This window comes from Suncus etruscus, chromosome 1, assembly GCF_024139225.1.
Source record: "Suncus etruscus isolate mSunEtr1 chromosome 1, mSunEtr1.pri.cur, whole genome shotgun sequence".
NCBI lineage: Eukaryota > Metazoa > Chordata > Mammalia > Eulipotyphla > Soricidae > Suncus > Suncus etruscus.
In genome coordinates this window covers 121884182-121907201 of record NC_064848.1, presented here as the reverse complement: position 1 = coordinate 121907201, position 23020 = coordinate 121884182, and the positions used below count along the sequence as shown (strand labels likewise).

At 36.4% G+C, this 23020-nt stretch overlaps 2 non-coding genes across 2 annotated transcripts; both read left to right on the top strand.

The window, feature by feature from the left end:
- The first annotated feature begins 607 nt into the window (after positions 1-607).
- LOC126031968 (small nucleolar RNA SNORA51) lies at positions 608-740 on the top strand. Its single transcript, XR_007503777.1, has one exon. It is a non-coding gene; the product is annotated as a small nucleolar RNA SNORA51 (small nucleolar RNA).
- Positions 741-5531: 4791 nt separating this feature from the next.
- On the top strand, positions 5532-5662 carry LOC126032290 (small nucleolar RNA SNORA51). The gene has a single exon (XR_007503842.1). It is a non-coding gene; the product is annotated as a small nucleolar RNA SNORA51 (small nucleolar RNA).
- The last annotated feature ends 17358 nt before the right edge of the window (positions 5663-23020 follow it).

Sequence of the window (23020 nt, the reverse complement as noted above, 5' to 3'; positions counted from 1 at the left end):
TTTTGGTGTGGAGATTACGGTTGATGTCTCCAATATTATTTTATTTTGTTTTGTTTTTCTCTTTCTTTTTTGCACTTGAGTATGATTTGATTTCAGAACCGAGATTATTGTGTGGTGCCTGTCTTTATTGCTGTGGTGCTTATCGGTTATTTAATTCGATATTTTTTTGTGTGTGTGTATTGTTGTGGTATTTTAATTATTTTTTTTCACATCCTCTCTCAAACTGAGGTTGGAAGCCTCTAGACAGGACTCTGCCTATTTTCAGCATATTTGATTTTTGATTGAGAAGAGGACATATTAGGTGATGGGTATTCCCCTGATTCAATGTGAATATGTACCCAAAATACTACAGTGAAAGATATGTAAGCCATTATGAAAAAAAAAAAATTTGTGTTTTTAATCAGAAATTTTCTTTGACTTACATGTATTATTATTATATCAATTATATTATATGTTATGTTATGTCACTATATTATGTTATATTAGTTTACCTCATTATGTTAATCAATTTTGTCCTTTAAATGAATTCTTACTTTAAAAAAAAAAAACAACTTTAGTTTGCCCTGAAGAAAAAAAAATAAAATAAAATAAATAAAAGATAAGATAAGGCCTCCCAAATCTTACCACAGGCTGTGTTCTTTACACTGGCTGTATAGAAAGAGGAGGTACAGTAAAGGCACCCCATATACACCTCAACACAGGCCCCTTGCCGGGTATGTATTGTGAATTGGGGGACAAAAAAAAAAATAAGTTCTTATTTTTCATTTTTGCTTAAAAAAAAAAAAGTAATGTTTTTCAAAAGAAAAACGAACATTCAGGATCAGAGATGTAGTTTCATGGACTTACCATTCAAAGTTAAGAATGAGAGTAGGGTTATGGTTGTCTCACTAATTATTTTATTATTATTATTATTATTCAAGTTATATAAAGACTTCATGGGAAGGACAGCAGTAAGTCTTCTTCCCACTCTAGAGCATTTATAAAGTTCAGGAATTCATCTTCATCTTTAACTACTTCCCAATATTGGTAGCTGGGGACTGGAGAGATAGTAATGTGGTTTAGGCTCTTCCCTTTCAATATACAACCAACTGCAGTTCAACCCCTGGCATCAGTGATCCCTGAGCCCAGAGTTAATCAAGAATGCTACTAGATGTGGCCCAAGGACAAAAAATTAAAAAGAAATTTGTAATTGGAGGTGAAAGTGCTGAAAGCAACATAAGATGAAGTTGACTCAGAGTTTTGATGTAGGTGCCAGAAAGGTAGTTCAGTGGGTAAGGTGCCTTGTATGTTCCATCCTGGACACCCCATATGTCCTCTCCAGTAAAAAGCAAAGGGTAATACCAAAGATCTACCATGTGTGACCCCCCAAAACTGTTATAAAAACAGTTATTGAATTATCATTTTATAAAAATTTAGAGCCAGTGAAATCGAGGCATTTAAGTGAAATTATCATGTATCATTACATAGGAACAAATAACATCCACAATTGAGCATTAACTTTGCCAAGCAGTATGCTATGTACTTTACATACTCTATTCTGGTTAAAATAGTTACAACTCCTCAAAGTAAATGTTCTTTTTTTTTAATGAAAAGTACATGGAGTCTAAGAATTTAATTTAATTTTCTCAGTCACTGATAATAAATGATAAAATAGAAACTTAATGTTTAGATCTAACAGAAGTACACACTATTCACCAATAATAAAATGTCTTACTAAGTCAAAATGAATGACAATACTATCAAAAATAAAATGTGTTTTACTCCAAAACTTTGTAACGCCACTAATTCTCAGCTCAAGTAGCCAGCAAGAATAAAAATATATATAAACAGAATACATATATTTAGAAGACAGAAATGGAGATAAGATAAAATGGGTGAGGCCACACTAACAATCTTAAGAGTACCTTCTAAGACATGGCTAACTCACAAAAGCATCAAATACTGTCCACCTTTATCTGTGTGTATGTGTCAGCACACACACAAACACACACACTTGTGTTTAGGTAAAACAGAATGTCATGAATCTCTTTTTGTGTTCCAAATTACATCATTGTATGTAGTGTTGTTTTCTTGAGATTACAACAATTAGGAAAGTACAAATTTTATCCTTTTGATTTTGTATTTGTGTTTCTTATAAACATTTAAGTATGTATCACTGCCAAAAGAATAAAGATAAAGGACATCTACATAGAAAATCAGTTGGGAAACAATAAATTGTATTTAAAGTAAATCTAAAAATTGAATCTAAAGCACACACCCTAAAATGCTTCTGGCTGCATTGCACAACTTACTCAGCTGCATATGGAAAAAAAGAAAAAGACCTATTTTCACATGTACCAACACAATTTTTTCTTTCAACTAGGAGATATTATACAACAAAAATAAACTAAAATACATTAGTAATTAAGTGAATTTGAGAGACTAGAAATGTAATTCAGCAGATAAAGCACTTGTCTAGGGGCTGGCGAGGTGGCGCTAGAGGTAAGGTGTCTGCCTTGCAAGCGCTAGCCAAGGATCAGGACCACGGTTCGATCCCCCAGCGTCCCATATGGTCCCCCCAAGCCAGGGGCAATTTCTGAGCGCTTAGCCAGGAGTAACCCCTGAGCATCAAACGGGTGTGGCCAAAAAACCAAAGGAAAAAAAAAAAAAGAAAGCACTTGTCTATACATAGCTGACTTGAGTGTAGAGCTAGGAGTAAGCCTTGAGCACTGTAGAGTGTAGTCCAAATCAAAACAGATAAATAACAAATGTTTCTCAGATAAAGTTCTATTAGGTTCTGCAGTGTAGTGGGGGGTTTGTTTTGTTTGTTTGTTTTGGTATGGTTTTTTGGGCCACACCCGGTGATGCTCAGGGGTTACTCCTGGCTATGTCCTCAGAAATTGCCCCTGGCTTGGGGGACCATGAGTCCCCCAGGGGATCGAACCTTGGTCTGTCCTAGGCTAGCACGTGCAAGGCAGACGTCTTACGCCCTGTGCCATTGCTCCGGCCCCTGTAGTGTGTTTTAATGTTCTTTGGCTTGATCTTGGAAGATTATACTACCATAGCAAAAAGAATAATTCTGCAGCAAGAATTTTATATTCTTCAGAGTGAATGAGGGCATCCTCTTCCCACCATCTTATATTTCCAGAAGTACTGGCAACTGAAACAAACCATGCCCCAGAAGTACAGTTGCCATCTCTGTATTTGGTCAGTTCCATAGGCTCATTCTATTCTCGAAAAAGATACAAAGACATGAAAAGTCACAGATGCACTACTTCACAGCTGAAAACAGCTATCATAAAAGGAGAGGGCAAGCCAAATCCCCATCCTGCCAAAACCAGCTATATACCCTACCACCCACAACTGCTGCTTCACCACTTAACACTGATCTCTGCAGAGATATCAAACAGACAAAAACTTCAGGTATGCAACTATTTGGGCTGATGTCATCAGGGCATTTTTTGTTGTGAATGCAAGTATCCTCCTTCCACCTTCTCATAATTTCAGAAGCTGTGGCCCCTGAAACCACACCCCACAAAAACTGCACTATCAGCCACAGAGCTAGATATGCCAGGTCCCTGTAGTCTCATACGCAGCCATGAGATAACGCCAAATTTTTTTTTTTTTTTTTTTTTTTTTTGGTTTTTGGGTCACACCCGGCAGCACTCAGCGGTTACTCCTGGCTTTATGCTCAGAAATCGCTCCTGGCACGCTCGGGGGATATATGGTGCTGGGATTCAAACCGATGACCTTCTGCATGAAAGGCAAAAGCCTTACCTCCATGCTATCTCTCCGGCCCCAACTTCAACTATTTTTAATACTGTAATCCCAGTAGTAATAGACTAATTTAGACATCAAGGTGAATTCAAAGCCACCTAATGTTCAGAAACAAAGTAAATAACAGAAAATCAACTTACTACACATCATTTAGCAAGCTTTCTAACAATGACTTAATGGCCTCACTGCGAGATACGTTAATTTTCTTTCTTTTTTTTTTTTAAATTTTTATTTTGATCATAGTGGCTTACATAATGTTGACAATAATATTCTAGGTACATATTTACATAAAATCAGGGGGGATTCCCATCCCTAAATTGTCCTCCCTACACCTCCGTTTTTGTCCTACCTCCCATTTCTTCTTCCCTCACCCCCAGGGTGGCTAGAATATGTGATCCCCTCTGTATCTGACCTACTACTTAGTAGTCTTGCATCAGTTTGGTCTTGGTGCCTCCCTTATTTCCCCCTCTAAGTGGGGGCAGGGCTAGCAGTTCAAGTTAGGTGGTTTTGCCTGAAAAGGAGAAAATGAGTAAACTGGGGTGAGAGTCTAATATCCCAAAAATGGGCAGAATCCTTCTAGAGGTTCTCCTCATCGATTTGGATAATGTAGGAGAAAAAGAAGGTGAAACACCCCATCAGTACCAAAAGAAGTGTCAAATATCCAGTGAGGACTCCAGTTATATCGATAAGCACCACAAAAAACTGATAAAAAAATACAAACAAAAACAAACAAACATATGAACAACAACAAAAAAAAAAACAACTCGCCTTGGTCTTGAAATAAGAGACATGGTGTAGCACATAACGAAAGAAAAGAAAGGAAAAAAAATAAAAAATAAAAAAAATAAAAAAAATAAAATAGAAACACACACACACACACATAAAAAAAAAAAAGAAAAAAAAGAATAATTGGGGACAACAATTTCAGTAATTTTCTTATTAATGTGTTTGTATTTCATTACTACTTATGAGAATCAAGCAACAAAATATTATTCCCAGGGAGTAGGCTTGGGAATGAGTGGAAATCCAGAAAAATGGTAGAGGGAATTTTACATTGATGGAGCAATTGGTCTTAGAGCAAATGTATTATGAGCAACTAGTAATAATTAGACTTTAAAGTAATTTATAAAAAGAAACCTCCAGGTATATCAATGAACAATAAGTAAATATATAATTATCTTTCATTAATGATTCAATATCACTCAAACAATAGTTTATTTAGGTATATAAATGGTTCAATGGGTCGGAACATTCATAGCATGTTTGAGGCCCAATATTTAATCCCCATTATTCTATGCTTACTTATGCCCTCTAGGTATAGACCTGGAGGCTTGAGCAATTAGTCCCACATCAATGTGCCTAGTATTACTTTGTATTAGTATTAATAGGGTTTTCAGTCCCTAAATACTACTGAGTGTGGTGTCTTATAAAAATACACAAAATGTCAGGAGCTGGACCCTCCAGTCCTCCTCTATTTTGTCTCTGAGAATCATTACACAAATGTTTTTCATTTTTCTCAAAACCCATAGATGAGTGAGACCATTCTGTGTTTATCTCTCACCACAGGGATCATTTAGTGCAGTCACAGAAATAATTACACTGAGAACTATCATAACAAAATGTGACTGAATGAGGGAAGTAGAAAGCCTGTCTAGAGTACAGACCGATGTGGGGTGGGGAGGAAGGACACTTGGGATATTGGTCATGGGAATGTAGCACTGGTGAAGGATATATATATATATTTTTTTAATAAAAAAAAAGAAAAGAAAAAATAAGGCCTCCCAATTCTTACCACAGGCTGTGTTCTTTACAATGACTATAGAAAGAGGAGGTACAGTAAATGCACCCCATAAACACCTCAACCCAGGCCCTTTACCTGGTCTGTATTGTGAATTGGGGGACAAAAAATACACAAAAAGTTTGTTTATTTTAATATTATTGAATTTAAAACTATTGTGTTCAGAAAAAATGAACATGGAAATGTTAGTTAATTTGCATATCTTCCTCATAAAGAAAATTAGAATCTGTTGGCAATGACAGTATTGATTAAAAAAACTCATATGTTATTTGTGAGAGGTAACAATTATTTGATAAGACAAAATGGGGAATAAAAAAAGAATCATTTAGAAGCATAGAATATTAGCAGAGGTACAAAGTTGTGAAATTTCAAGTTTTATGGCATATATTCTACTTGAACTATAACCCAAGATATATATATATATATATATGAAATATTCCTAAGTAGGTAAAGTTAGGTTCAGAATTGGAGGCTTTTATTACCTGACTGTATAAATCGTTATGCAGAAGCTAAAGAAATTATGGTTTGAAAGAATTAGTATTGTTAAAGTGACCATTCAACCTGATTAGAACAGAGGAATATCAAGTTAATGAAAATAATTCAGAGAGCAAAGCAAATACCAAACTATCTCACTTGGCTATGGTATCTAGAAAGAAAAAACCAGGGAATAAACAATATAAGCAATTACAAACACTTGAATTTGAATTATAAAACTCAAATTAATAAGCAGGTTAGTAATTAAAAGGTGGACCAATTATATTTGAATTATAATTTTGAATTATAAAACTCAAATTAATAAGCAGGTTAGTAATTAAAAGGTGGACCAGAAATGTCATAGAGTGATGAGGGGGTCTTGGGCATTTTGAGGGTGATGAGTGCAGTAACTTTAAACTTTAAACACTAATAAACTCTAACACTAATTTCAAAAAATAGTAAAATTATTATTTTTTAAATTTGATTTTACTTTATTGAAAGCATTATTATTTACAAAGTCCTTCATAGTTGGGTTTCAGACATACAATGAATCAGAGATCATCTGACCACCAGTATCAATATGTTCAGAGTGTATTCTTTTTTTTTTTTGTTTGTTTCTTTTTGGTTTTTGGGGGGTCTCACCCAGCAGCACGCAGGGGTTACTCCTGGCTCTAAGCTCAGAAATCACTCCTGGCAAGCTCGGGGGACCACATGGGATGCCAGGATTCGAACCACTGTCCTTCTGCATGCAAGGCAAACACCCTGCCTCTATGCTATCTCTCTGGCCTGTTCAGAGTGTATTCTAAACTCCACTTTTTGCTCCATAGCCTGCCAGTATAACAGGCCCATTTAAAGTTTAGGTTGTTATAGTTTGACTCTCTTGATTCCATTGTTGTTGACTTTGGCTTGGATATTTAGTTCTGTTTCTTTTTTTCCTACCAAAATGCACAGGAGCCAGCTTGACCCCTGACCATCCTTTCACATTAATGTTTCTCTTCCTCCACTCAGTTTCTTTCCTTCTTGCACAATACTCTGGGATCAAGAGTATTTGAGACAACTATGATTTAGACTATTACACTTCTATTATTAATTATTCTAAATACCACATATAAGATATATTCTGTATTTATCCTGCTTATTCTAGCTTACTTCATTTAAAATAATATCTCTTAGTTTCATCCATGTTATATCATTATGAAAATAATTATTCTATTTATATGGAGGTACAAATATATTTTCAAATTAAAGTTTTCATAGTGTTCATATAACTCATAGGAGTGCTGTTACTGAATAATATAGAATTTCAATTTTTTTGTGTTGGTTTTTGGGTCACACCTGGCGCACTTAGGGGTTACTCCTGGCTCTGCACTCAAAAATCACTCCTGGCAGGCTTGGGGGACCATATGGGATGCCAGGATTCGAACCACAGTTCGTACTGGGTTGGCTGTGTGCAAGGCAAATGCCCTACAGTTCCTACCTCCGGTCCCTCAAATTTTAATTTTTAAAAAATTCTCCATGCCAGTTTCCACAAAATTTGCACCAGTTTATATTTCCGGCAATAGTATATCAGATTTTTATTTTTCTCCACATCCTTGCCAATATTTGTTATCTCCAGTCTTTTTTATTTAAGCCCTGCTTATTTATATGAGTTGATATTTCATTGTGACTTTTATTGCATTTCCCTGATAAAATCAATGTTTACCATTATTATGTGTCAATGCACCATCTTTATATATGAATTTCTACTTTAAGGAAGTTATTAATATTTCTTTTTTTCTAAAAAATGATAATTTCTATTGCTATATATAATGCCATTTTTGGAGACCCACACCTGGTACTGCTCTGGGGTTACTCCTGGCTCTGCATTCAGAAATTATTCCTGGCAGGGCTGGGAATCGAATCTGGGTCAGCAATATGCAAGAAAAGTGCCCTATCCTCTGTACTATCCCTCCAGTCCCCATAGAATGCTTTTTATTTATACATTATATTCTCATTTGTTTAGCCTTAAATTTATAAAATATTATATTGATTATGTATTTTAAAGTATTATTATGTAAATATCTATAATAAAGCATTAGTTTGGGGGTCTGAGAGCATACTTTCCTTACATTCAGTTGTCCCCAGACTGATGTCCCAAGTTATATATGTTCTCCTAAGCCCTGACCTGAGTGATCTCTGAGCTTAGAGCCAGGAGTAAGACCTGAGCACAGTTGGGTGTGGCCCCAAAACCAAAATTTAAATTACGATGTTAGTTTCATTTAGAGTGAAAGCAGAAGAATGATTCAGAAAAAAATAGAAAGATTTTTGCAACACATGATGGAAAAAATTAAAAAGTATGTAGATAGGAGAAAACAGGGTAGACCAAGTAAATAAAAAAACTCTAGTGGAATAAGTCTATGTTCCCTAATAGATGCAGGCAAAAGTAGAAAATGAGTCTCACAAAGATAAGAAGCTGGCACATTCGCACAGAAGCTGCAGGATAGGTAAAATTTTCTTAATTAAGAGTTTTGGAGATTCAACTACTTTGGATAGAACAGCTGAAATGTGGGTGTATAGTGTATTAGGGTGGCTGTCACAAAGTGCACAAATTACTTGTCTCGTGATTCTAGGAGTAAAAAGGTTAAGATCAAGTTATGTGTACTAATGAATTTTCTGAAGTTTGTGAGGAATAATTTCATGACTCTCACACCTAGTGGTTTCTTAGTAATTTTTGGCATTCCTTGGCTGAGGAATAGCATCTGTTCCCTATCTACACCTTCACAATGGTATCTTTGAAAGAGAGACAGACAGAGAGAGAGAGAGAGAGAGAGAGTGTTTTTGAGTTTTTGCTCCTGAGCTATTCCAGCATGATTTCATCTTAACTAATTACCTCCACACTCTGTTTCCAAATAAGTTTTCATTTTGTTGTAAAAGGTAGGACTTCAACATAGGAATTAGAGGTGTGGAAATAAAATTCAATCCAAATAATGAAATTTGCAAAATGGTGGATTTGGAGCACTGAGATACATTATCCTTGTAATCAGATTTGGCCTTAATATCTTCTCACAGTTTCCAGCAATGGTTAGGAAGCTAATAAAGAATATATGAAGTTCTATATAGTTGGTCCTCTGCAAAACCTTTGGATAATTGACTGCAGTATTTACTGTTGTCTAGATGCTTAGGCATTCATTTATTCATAAACATAATCTGTGTTCATATAACTGTCTAATAAAATGACTGTATACAAGTCATTCAAGTGCAAAGTTTAGTGGAATAATGCAGAAAATGGCTAATTTGTAATATAATAATGCACAAAACAAGCATTATCATTCTATTCTAAATCCCATAGCACTTTTCTCTGCAAGGCTGATCAGCTTTAGCCAAAAAATAATTAATATAAAGGTGTTGAACCATAATTAAAACATGACAGATCTAAAAGTTATTGAAATTAAGGGATCCTTTGCTGAATTTTTTCTCAAATACACAATGATGGTTTCATAGTGAACAATAGCCATGAGAGTCCCAAGAGCCTAAATATTGATTTTAGTAAAATATTAAACAAATAATCCACAGAAAAAGTTGACAGCATTCAAAATGTTAAGATTGTTTTGCCATCCATAAAGAAATGCACCTTTTATGCTTTGGGTTCTCCAAAAGAATGAGAAGTAGTATGCCTGTCTCGAATACAGGTAGGGAGTGGGGGAGGAAGGAGATGGAGGGGATTGGTGGTAGGAAGGTTGTACTGGTAAAGGAAGGTGTTCATTTTTTGTCACTGAAACACAACTACAAATATGTTTCTAATCATGGTGCTTAAATAAAAATATTATTTAAAAAAGTAAGATTTAAGTATTTATGATAAAAAGTTTCCTTTTTGTATTCAATAATAATAATTTGAGAAAATAATATAAAGGATTCTGATTGTAGGTAGTTCATACAAATTCTAATATACAAATTATATATAGTATATAATATAATATATAAAATACAAATTATATTATAAATTGATGAACTATGAAACTTGATGCCAGTATATGAGAAAGATGACTTGATAAACTATTTTGATCACTTGTTCTCATTTTTAAATACTTGCTCATTTTGTGATGTATGTGATTTTGTGAAGGATGACTATTATATTTGCATTTTAATGTTTAGAAAGAGATTTAAGTCAAAGCAAAATGAGACCAAAATACTCTACTTCTCACTTCTCACCTGGTTAACACCTACTCATTTTCTTGTTTAAGCTGGCTTCTCACTTCCACCCTTGACCCCAATTTTAAACTTCCTTAAACTTTTCCTTCAACATATTATAGTTTGTTGCACATTTATAAAATTATTTAATTCCTGCCTTTCCACACAAATTCTAAATTTTACCAGAACTGGAATGAAATTTTTTGACACTAGTTCAAAATGGTACTACACAAATAGTAATTCAATAAACGAATATACAGGGTGGAAGAATGGAATAGTACAAAATAATTACTCTTATGTTGCTTAAAAGTTCTAGTAACAGAAAAAGGCTAATAATATACCAATTTTGTACTCTGTATAGATCTACTTTCCCCCATTAGTCATCATTATTTACAGGCCTTTATTTTCCTCCAGACTTTTGAATTACCTACAATCAGAACCCTTTGGCACTGTGACTGTTCCCTCACTTAATATGAGGCTTCATCTCAAAAAGCCCAGTATAGATGTTTCAAACAACCCAAAATGTAGGAATTTTCTACTAGAAAAACTAAGTGGAAAAGCAAATACTTTTTCCATATTTTGTACATAAGGCTAAAAACATTAGGGAAGATAACAGAGACACTGTTATATAATATAACTGAAATAATATAAGAAACAGGTTTTGGGGCTGCAGAGGTAGTATAGTAGATTGCATGCAGCCAACCTAAGTTCCAGCCTCAGAACCCAATATGTTCTAAGATCAGAATCAGCTGTAAGTCTGACCACAGCTGGGTGTGGCCCCCCAAAAAAACAGGATGATAAGTTTTTGCTTTGTTGCTTAAGAATATAAACTAGAAAATTTCAACACTGTACATTTATTTGATTTGAATAGGCTTTTGACTACGCTGCAATTGAAATGATTCACTCATGGCTTATGAAACAATCATCTACTTCAAAAAAAATTCAAACTTAGTGTCATTGAATGTTCTGCCTGTTTTCTTCTATGTCCCTTATGGTTTCAGGCCTGATATCAAGTTCTATTTTGTTTTCAATTTTATGCCTGGCATTAATGAGAAACTAGTCAGCATGTAGCTGACCTGTTTTTCCAAAAACACTTGTTGAAGATTTCCTTGCTCCATTTAGTATTTCTTGCCCCTTATCAAGAATTAATTTCTTTATATACCTGAAGCTAGGCATTAGGATATTCAAATACATTACATTGATCTGAGGTCTGTCTTTATTTTAATACCATGCGGTTCTAATGACTACTTAGTTATGGTACAGTTTGAAGTTGGGGAAAGTAATGCCTTCTATTTTTTTTTGTCCCACAAATTACTTTAGCTATTCATGGATGTTTATTTTTTATATGAATTTCAGGTGTGTTTTATCTATTTCTTTGAAAAAATGGCATGGATTTCTATATCCTTATAGGAGTTGTATTAAATCTGTACAATGCTTTGGGAAGTATTGTCATTTTAATGATGTTAATCCTCCCAATCTATGAGTAGGGTGTGTGTTTCATTTTCCTTATGTGTTCATTTATTTCTTAAGTGCTTTGTAGTTCTTTTTTGTATAGGTCTTTCACCTCTTAGGTTTAGATGATTTCAAGGTACTTAGTTTTCTGAGGAACAATTGTGAATGATTTCTTTTATAAATGTCTTTCTTCTCTTTCATTATTTGTATATAGAAAAACCCTGGATTTTTTGTGTAATAATTTTGTAGCCTGCCACTTTACTATACAAATCTATTGTTTCTAGAAGCTCTTTTGGAGAGTCTTTAAGATTTTCTAAATATAGAATGAAAATCCACTGGGAAAGCAAATGAAAGCAAAGATAAGCACTTGGGACAACATAAAATAAGAAGCTCTGGGCCTCAATGAAAATAGTGAATAGGATGACCATGGAATGGGAAACACTATTTACCCAATACTCATCTGAAACAAGATTAATATCTAAGTTATATAAGGCACTGTAGAACTTAGCAAGAAATAAAATTTAATCCCATCCAAAAATGAGAAAAAAAGAATGAACAGATATTTCCTCAAAGAAGAAAGACAGGTGGTCAAAAGACACATTAAAAAATACTCAACGACTCAGAGAATGTTCCCCAGACATACAATCACCTAATTCTTGATTTAAAAAGAGCAAGAAATCCTAAATGGAGTAGGGAAAGCCTCTTCAACAAGTGGTATTGGCACAACTGGTTAGCCACTTCCAAAAAAGCAAACTTAGATCCCCAGCTAACATCACATACGAAGTTAAAATCCAAACGTATTAAAGACCTTGATATCAGACCTGATACCATAAGGTATATAGAACACCATGTAGGTAAAACACTCTATGACATTGAGACTAAAGGCACCCTCAAGGAGAAAACAAGTGAAAGCACAAATAAACACATGAGAATATATTAAGCTGACAAGCTTCTGTACCTCAAAGGAAACAGTACCCAGGATACAAGAGCCACCCACTGACTAGGAGAAACGATTCACCCAATACCCATCAAATAAGGGCCTAATATCCCAAATATACAAGGTACTGACAGAACTTTACAGAAAAAAACATATAATCCCATCAAAAAATGGGGAGACACCTTGAAAATATGTCACGCGGACTCAACTTAGACCTCAAGTGATTAGACACCATCTGTCCAGCCCTGAACTCTGGATCCCAGACATAGAATCGACACAGTTCTTCACAACAGCTACAGGAAACAAATCCCATCCGGGACATCCTTAATACCGCTGGGCCACCAACAAGTGCCAGCTCTAATATGATATCCTGACAACAATGAAATGGGAACAACTTGACCTAAGAACAGGTTATCCTATCTTACCAGCTAACGATAGACAAAATCAGAAGACTTGTCACCCTTTGGTCGGCCCAAAAGCCAATATCGCGATTTACAGATGACTGGCTGCTAGAACCATGACTGGACTGAATATATCTTCAGGCCAATAAAAAAGCCGTAGTCTAGGGTTTGAACTACGACCCACACAACAACCATGATCCCCAGTTCCAAAGGTCCAGCAGAGACAATCGCAACGAATGGGCTTCGGGAAACACAATGAAAGACACTATCCTAGGTTCTATCCTAGGATCAGTGCAAAGACCAAGACCACCAACCACAGAATAAGGATTAAAATGACACTGAGGGAACAGAACTTCTAGACCACAAAGAAAGACCTTCATCATAAGTCCCACTCCTGGACCTGTGCAGATACTGAGATCTCTAGATACAGAGGTCTTATCTCATCACCCAGGACTGAGCAGAAGTTTTTCCAAACACCACGAAAGCACTACCGAGAGAGTAAATGAACCTGAACGGAGTCTATAGTTTAATCCTGACAGTATACCCCAAAGGGTGGAAAACCCCATAGCACTAAGGCCAAGTGAATTCCTTTCGAATGACCCAATATTTACTGTGCCAGTGCAGGAAGGAAAAAAAAAAGAGGCAAAAAGCACAAAACATTTTTTATCTATTTATATATTATTTTTTATTATTTTTATTTTTATTTACCTATCTACTTTTGTCGATTTCTTTGTATTGAAGTTGTTTGCCCCCATTATATTTATATTTTTTTCTTTTCTTTTCTTTCTTTGGGTTGCTCTGCCATGTTTTTTAACTCAAGACCATGGCTTTTTTGTGGTGCCTATCGTTACCACTGGAGTGCTCACTGGATATTTTGACACTTCTTATTTGTATTGTTGGGGTGTTATCACCTTCTTTTTTCTCCTTCATCTCTCAAACCAACAATGAGAGCCTCTAGAAAGATTCTGCCCATTCTCAGCATATTAGACTTTTACCCCAGTTTATTACTTTTCTCTTCTTCAAATAAAACCACATAACTTGAACTATGTAGCCCTTCCTCCCAGTTAGAGGGGGGAATAAGGGACGCACCAAGACCAAGACTACTAAGTAGTGAGCTAGGTACAAAGGGGACCACATATTCTCACAGCCCCGGGGGTGAGGGAGGAGGATATGGAAGGTAGAACGAACACAGAGGTGTAGGGAGGACAAATCGGTGATGGGAACCCCCCTGATTTTATGTAAATATGTACCTATAATATTATTGTCAACAATATGTAAACCACTACGATCAAAATAAAAATTATATTATTAATAAAAATGGGAAGAAAAAATGGACAGATAGTTTGAAAAAAAAAAGTAATGACAAATGGCAAAAGGCACATGAAAAAATGCTCCGCATCACTAATCATCAGTAAGATGCAAATCAAAACAACTATGAGGTGTCATCTCACACCACAGAGATTGGCACACATCACAAAGAATGAGAACAAAGCAGTGCTGGATGGGATGTGGAGAGAAAAGCATTCTTATTCACTGCTGGTGGGAATGCCACCTAGTCCAACCTTTTTGGAAAGCAATATGGAGATTCCTCAAAAACTGGAACTTGAGCTCCCATAAGATCCAGCTATACTACTCCTAGGGATATACCCTTGGGACACAAAAATACAATACAAAAGCCCTTTCTCACACTTATATTCATTGCAGCACTATTTACAATAGCCAGTCTCTGAAAACAACCAAGATGCCGTTCAACAGATGAATGGCTAAAGAAACTCTGGTACATATACACCATGGAATATTATGCAGCCATCAGGAGAGATTGAAGGTCATGAAATTTTCCCCTACATGGATGTACATGGAATCTATCATGCTGAGTGAATTAAGTCAGAGGGAGAGAGATAGACACAGAATAGTCTCACTCATCTATGGGTTTTAAGAAAAATAAGACATTCTTGCAATAATTCTCAGAGGCAAAAGAGAGGAGGGCTGGAAGTTCCAGCTCACTACATGAAGTTCACCATAAAGAGTGATGAGTGGCAGTTAAGAAATAACTATACTGAGAACTATCATAACAAGTGAATGAATGAGGGAAGTAGAAAGCCTGTCTAGAGTGCTGGCTGGGGTGTGGTGGGAGAAGGGAGATTTGGGCATTGGTGATGGGAATGTTGCTCTGGTGAAGGGGGGTGTGCTTTACATGACGTGAAACCCAACCCACAATCATGTTTGTAATCAAGGTGTTTAAATAAAGATATTAATTTTAAAAAATACTTGATGATATTGCAGTGGTAAGGTGCTTGCCTTTTATGCAGCTGACCCAAGACTTGACCTCGGTTCGATCCCCAGCATCCCATATGGTCCCCCAAACCAGGAGCAATTTCTGAGCGCACAGACAGGAGTAACCACCTGAGCATCACCGAGTGTGGCCCAAAAACCAATATATATATATATATATATATATATATTGGTTTTTGGGCCACACTCGTGAAAATATATATATGCTCAACTTCATTAATAGTCAGGGAAATGCAAATCAAAACAACGATTACATGTCATCTTACACCACAGACAGTGGCACACATCACAAAGAACAAGAACAACCAGTGCAGGCGTGGATGTGGAGATCAAGATAGTATGATAATAATATTTAAAGGCAAAAGAGATGAGGACCAGGAGGATCAGTTCATGGTAGGAAGCTTACCATAAAGAGCAGGGGAGTACAGTAAAAGTAGAGAAGGTATCATTATGACAATGATAGTTGTAAATGATCTCTCTGGACAAGAACTGGGTGCTGAAAGGAGATAAAATTATATACATGATAACCCTTCGGTTACAAATTGCAAACCACAGTGTTTAAAAGAAAAAAGAGGGAGAGGGAGGAAGGGACATGAAGGGAAGGGGTGGGGGAAATGCCTGTCCTAGAGGCAACCAAAAAAAAAATTAGGAGAGAGGGAAGAAGAAACTGGTGGTGAGAAATGTGCACTAGTGAATGGTGTTGTACGGTGTGTGATTGAAACCCAATTCATGAACAACCTTTGTAACTGTGAAAAATACCCAACTCGAGCTGGACCCAGAAAATCCCACATGACAGGATTACTGTTCCTCTCCTACAGGTATGGGCTGGGAAATTTGGCAGACAGCTGGCCATTGGCCTCCTGGGCTGACCAACTAGTCCAGGAGACCGAGATTCCCCCAATGCCAAACTGGTCCTCAGGGCCAGTTTGACAACTGGGCCTCTGGGGGGGAGGGGGAAGGAGGGGAAACTTCAACCCCATGCTTTCTCAAACTGGAGAGGAGAGGCTGCAGCTGGACCCAGAAAATCTCACATGCCAGATTACTGCTCCTCTTCTACTGGCATGGCTGGGAATCTGGACAGACAGCTGGCCAAAGGTCCCCAGGACTGACCAGTTAGTCCCTGGAGACCGAGAGCCCCCCATGCCAAGCTGGCTTTCAAGGCCAGGTCTGGCATCTGAGCTCTGGGAGATATGGAAGAAGGCAAACTCCTCCCCTATGCTTTTTCATAACCGGAGAGGGAGGCTACAACTGGACCCAGAAAATCCCACAAGCCAGGATTACTGTTCCTCTCCTACAGGTATGGCTGGGGAAAACTGGCAGACAGCTGGCCAATGGCCTCCTGGGGGCTGACCAACTAGTCCAGGAGACCGAGATCCCCCCAATGCCAAACTGGTTTTCAGGGCCAGGTTTGGCAACTGGGATCTGGGGGGAAGGGGGAAGAAGGAAACTCCTCCCGTATTCATACTGGACCCACTGCAGCGGTGTCTTTTCATACTAATACTCATTTTTATAACCGCGCAGGAGCATTTGCACCCGCGTGACAAATATACTTTTTGAGCATTATCTAAAAATGTTCTTCATTCTAATCTAGACAGTTCCTAGGAAAAGAAACGGAATACCAAAGATTTGGATGATAACACTCAAATAGATCTTTAAAGTCAGTCTTTTTGACGTGACTTTCCGTACTTGACTCCAAGCCGAAATCACAAACAATTCATATATATGTATTGTATATAGCCCCTGTCATATATTGCCTCTCCCCTTCCCTGTGTCTCCTCTATCCCCTCATTTTTCAATCCTGATCCTTTATCTTCCCCTAATTTAACCCTCTTTACCCTCAGTTCCTAACTCGGTAGGCACCAAGATTAACCTCCTGCCCCAACAGACCACCTTCCAGCTCCTCAGTGAAAGACACCCTCTGGGTCCCCGTTCTCATGCCTCGGCAAAGAACTACAACCAGCATGCCTGCTGACTCATGCTTGATGGCCCCTCTCACTCACACCAAATTGTGGACTGTTGCACGATACAGGAATCAGCCTCAGCAAAACTCCCAGCTCAAAGACACTATATGGTCTTGTAATGCAGCAAAGCATCTCTCAAACACAATTCCAAGGCCTGTGAATTGAAAAGTACGTTGGCTTTTACTCCCCACAAGAACATATCAAAATACTTAATTGGAAGTCTTATATTGCCTATTGGAAGCTCAATACCTGTATAACAATACATGTTAAGATGTGTATTCCTAAATATACAAGTAGCCTCCTCCACTACTTGTTTTATTCGAATACCTTTTCTTTTAAACTCAGTTTTATTTATTTTTTTCTATTTTAATATATACATTTTTTCCCTATCCTTACCATTTTCGGTGCTGCTTGGTACAAAATGCCTTGACTGGGATAAAAGCTTAGAACAAAACCAGACGACAGAGACTGTGTGTGCAGCCTGTCATACTTACCCAGAATAGCACCAGCAACACAGTATGACACTATACCTTTTTGTATGGGCACAGTAAAAAAAGGGGAAACCATAGACACAGAAACAAGATCTTATCTTCTAGGGATAAGAACTCACTTTTTATAGCAGAAGGGTGCCTCCCATCCTGAACATGTGTCATGTGGATGTAACCAGTCCCCAGGAGATTGGACAGTGTTAGTCCAATCCGAAACCCCAGATCCCGACGTAGAAATGATACAGCTCCAGGCAACACCACCAGGAACTAAGCTCCATTGGGAGATTTATAACACTACTCTGGCACCAACTTGTGCCAGTTTTGATATGACAATGAGGAAAGGAAAATTTGACCTAAGACCAGGCTATCCTATCACATCACCTAACACTAAATGGAAATCAGAAGAGCTATCATCCTTTGAACTGTGAAAAATAAGAGCACCAACAACAGAAAACTGACTGACAACTGTGACTGAACAGAACCTACCTTGGGACTAATAAGGAAAACATCCTAGGCTGTAGTCCAGGACACATAAAAAACAACAACAACAACAACAACAAGATGTCTTATTGCAGAGGTCCAACTTGGACAACAGAGACTGAACAGAACCTTTGGATCCATAATATCCTAGGCTTCGGCTTAGGGACTGAATGAAAACAGGGAGCAAGTGTTACAGAAGACTGAACACCACAACAACGATGGATAGAAACCTCTAGAACCTAGAGACTCTATCCTAGACCCTGACCTATAACCTGCTCAGATACCAAGATGGCTAGCTACAGTGGCTTGATTTTCTCACACACAACTGAGAGGAAACTTTCCTGGCATCACAAAATGATGTGATGAGGGGTAATGAGTATATATGGAGCCAGGAGTTGATCCCATGATGGTATGCTTCAAGGGTGAAGAAACCCTGAATCTCTTAGGCCACGGGAATTCCCTTTCTTCCCCAATGCTTACTGTGCCTATGCAAAAAAAAAAAAAAGTGGGGGGAACGCTAAACCTTACCACTCCAGCACCCATACTTTTTCTTGTTTTGTTTTGATTTGTTAGTTTTTGACTTTATTTTCCTTTTCTTTGTTCTTCCACTTTTCTCTTTCTTTTTCACACTTGTGTTTATTATTTAGAGATTTATTTTTATTTGCCGGGTCCATTTTTTTCTTTTTTCTTCCATTTTTCTTTTTTTTTTTTTTCTTTTCTCCTTTTCTTTTTTGGTAGTTGTCACCAAATTTTTTTCTTCCCCTTTTTCTTATCATTTTTATCTCCAATGACAGTGGAATGGATGCTCAATCTACAACAAACTGTAAAGTGAAGACCAGTTGCACTGGCATACTGGGGGGGTAGAGGAGGGAGATGTGGGATGCATGCTGGGAATAGGGGCGGAGGAAGGACAGCACTGGTGGTGAGAATGCCCCTCATTCATTGTCACTATGTACCATAAATGATGCAATGAAAGATTTGTAATGCACTTTGGTCACAACAAAAATTTAAAAAAAAGAAAAGAAAAATACCCAACTCTATTATGAGCAACATTGTAACCATGGTATTTAAATAATTAAAAAATTTAATTCAATATTTCCTAAAAAAAAAAAGGTTAAATATTTTTCTGTGTGTATATGCCACATTATACATTCACTTATTTTCTTTTCCATTATATTTAAAACTTTTGAAACATTTTATATACTATGATTCTGCTGTCATTTTCCTGTCCATCAAGAAAACTACTTTTCCAGACATCAGGAGAAAAGTAAATTTTTCATGGAAATATCTGATCAAGAATGAACAACTCTTGTGCATAGAGAAAGGTAATCACAGGACAGATTATAATAAAAAATATCAATCACATAATATAAAGAGGAATTGCAAATCATAAAAAATATAATTGTAGAATGGTGGTTTAAAAATAATATGATTTACTACAACTTACATTTTTTGAAACTTTTTTCTTTATTTAAACAATTTAAACATATTTTAAACAATTACAAATATGATTGTGATTAGGTTTCAGTCATGTAAAGAACACCCCCCTTCACCAGTGCAACATTTCCACCACCAATGTCCAAATCTCCCTCCATCCCACCCCACCCCCACCTGTACTCCAGATAGGCTTTACAGTTCCCTCATTCATTCACATGAGTATGGTAGTTCTCTGTGTAGTTATTTCTATAACTGCACTCACCACTCTTTGTGGTGAGCTTCATGAAGTGAGCTGGAAGTTCCAGCCCTCCTCTCATTTACAACTTACATTTTGAATTTGGTCATGAGCATCCTCATAGAAAAGCAAAATTAGAATTATATAGATCTCCTTGGTTTAAAACCTTATGTCAGTCATACAATCATAAAAAAAATCTTGTTTCTCACTCTAAATTGTAGTAGAAATTATCTATATGATTTTTATGTAAAAGGAACAATAAATAACAACTCACAGTAATTCTAAAAACTTCAAATATTTAAATAGCCATTTTACAGTCAGGCAATGTAATAAAATTGAAATATTAATTAATAATTTTAGATAAATAATATTTTTATTTCAGCCATTTCCAGGAGGGGTCAAGGGTTACTCCTGGCTTTGTGCTCAGGGATCACCCATGTCAGGACTTGGGGGACCATCTTGGGTACCAAGGATTAAACCTAGGTGACTTCAAGACAAGGGTTCTATCCACTGTTCTATAACTCCAGCCCTTAATTCATTTCTAATACAATACAAGTACTTACTTTTGACTAAAGTTCTGAAGGAGAAAATATAAATACTCAATTTTCAGAGACAGTAAAAATTAATTCCTCCTATACTTTATTCAGGAGTCAGACATGAAACACAGCTCAAAGTACAACTCTGGTTAAATAATGGGCCCCTCCCCGCTTTTTTTTTTTCTTACAGAACCATAGAACATGAATCATCTTGTTCTGCTTCATATTTCTATGTCTTCTACAAATTTGAAGAAAAAAAAAGGATGGTACTAGAGGAAAACAGTCTCATGAGCTCAAACCTAGGAACCCAATCTAAAGTCAGCAACGGTAGAGTCAGGAGACCCAAACTACAACAAGCTATACACAAAAGAGACCTGTTCTACTGGCAGTCTAGGGGACTAAGTTTGGAGGTATGGGATGCATGCTGGAAACAGTAGCAGAGGGAGGTCAACACTGTTGGTGGGAATTCCCTAATTCACTGTCACTATGCACTTTAAATATATCTGAACATCTTTTAATTCACATTGAGCTCAATAAAAATTATTTTAAAAAAAAGAAGCAGAAAGAGCCCTAGGATTCTACTTTACAATCATTTCTCTTTCAGTCATGCTTTCTTATATCTCTGATATGTTCAAGATAGATTTCTTCAGAGCACTTTTTATAAATATTTTTCTTAGAAAAAAATTACTAGTTGATTGGTCCTTTGGCTAACATATGCATGCTATACTTTAAACCTATAAGAAAATAAGATAAGGTTATCTCTGTTGCAAATGTAGAAATCCTAGGAAGTACAAAGGAAATTAAAATGCTCTATAACCCTATTAGCAATGGTAATGATAGTCAATAATAATAAAGGTCTCTAAAGCATTAAGTTATGTTACATGGCAAGAGTATAAATATTTTAGACATTATCCCACTCTTCAAAATTGATGATTTGAAAGATATAAAAAAATAATGTTAATGTATATCAGTCAAATATAAATAAAAACATTAGGGGCGGCGAGGTGGCGCTAGAGGTAAGGTGTCTGCCTTGCTAGCACTAGCCAAGGAAGGACTGCGGTTTGATCCCCCGGTGTCCCATATGGTCCCCCCAAGCCAGGGGCAATTTCTGAGTGCTTAGTCAGGAGTAACCCCTGAGCATCAAATGGGTGTGGCCGGAAAAAAAAAGAATCAGAAAACATTACTAACTTTAAATTATGACTTTAACCTTTATCTAGTGACTACTTTACCTTTAGACTGTTGATATTATTTAGGATCTTTATACACAGCATGGGCACATTTTGTTTAAATAGCTGATATTCTTTCTCTATTACTCCAAACCCATGAGATTAAATCCTATTAACATTAGCATCATTAAGAAGATAATCCTATTTGGCCTACATTAAATTCATTTCTTTCTTTTTTTTTTTTCAACAATGCAATTTAGCCATGTGTTTCTTCTCACTAAAGAAAGAAAGAGATAAAGGTGCTAATCTAGAAAATACTGCTTGTATCTAGTCTGTCTGCCTTTAAATTCTAGTCTTCATTACACCCCATCTCTATGCAATTAAGTTATAATAAGATAGAAGTTAGACATCATTTAATAAAGAATTTATTTACTAAAATTGTGACTTTTTGTTTTGTTTGGTTTGAAGGGCACATCCAGTGGTGCTCTGGACTTGATCCCAGCTATGTGCTCAGGGTTCACTCCTGGCAGACTCAGGGACTCATAGGGGATGATGAGGTTTGAACGCAGTACAGTGACATGCAAGGTCTGTGTCCTACTTGCTGTGCTGAAACTCTAGCCCTTTACTAAAATTACATCCTATAAAAAGTGTCACACACTGCCCTTTACCTCAGCAGTGCTTAGTCTATATAATCATTGAATGAAGTACTTTAGCTGTGGGGAAGAAAATGAACTGGTTTTGACACTACGTCCTCTATGATAGGGAAGAGTGAAGGGGTCATCAAACTGTCCAATGAATTATTGCTCTCAGTGAAGTCAGAAATTATTCTGGTCCATCCCACTAAATAATTAATTTGCAGTTATTTTAGTTCTTAGTAATCCCAAATATTAATATCCTTTCCAAATATATATCCTGAAACTTTCTTTAACAAATAATTCCAACCAGATGTCTCATTATTTCCAAACATATCTACCAGTGAACTGGTAACCTCGAACTGGTAACCTGTCATTTTGTGGTTCCATAAAAATGTTACAAAGTTTCTTATTTTATTCCATCATGTACATGATGTAAATTATATACATATAATTTGTTATTGAATTCATAGTGTTTACATGTCAATGTAATTAAAAAATGCTTCACCTGCTTTGAGAAAATAAAAGTATACCATCTAGCATCATATAATTTACTTTGAATTAAGAGAAGCAGAAAATAAGAAACAAAAGTAGAAGCAAGATAATACATAAAATTTAATTATTCAAGACAATTTTCTTCTAGATGCATTCTAGATTGCATATTTGCATATTTTTCAATTGCTATTTTCATCTTTCTTAAATTGGTAGGGTCACCTATCCTATTCTTGATAATAATACCCTATGCCTTTTATGTGAATATAAATGTTTGAATTAGTAAAAATGTCACCAAAATGGTAGATTCTTCTTT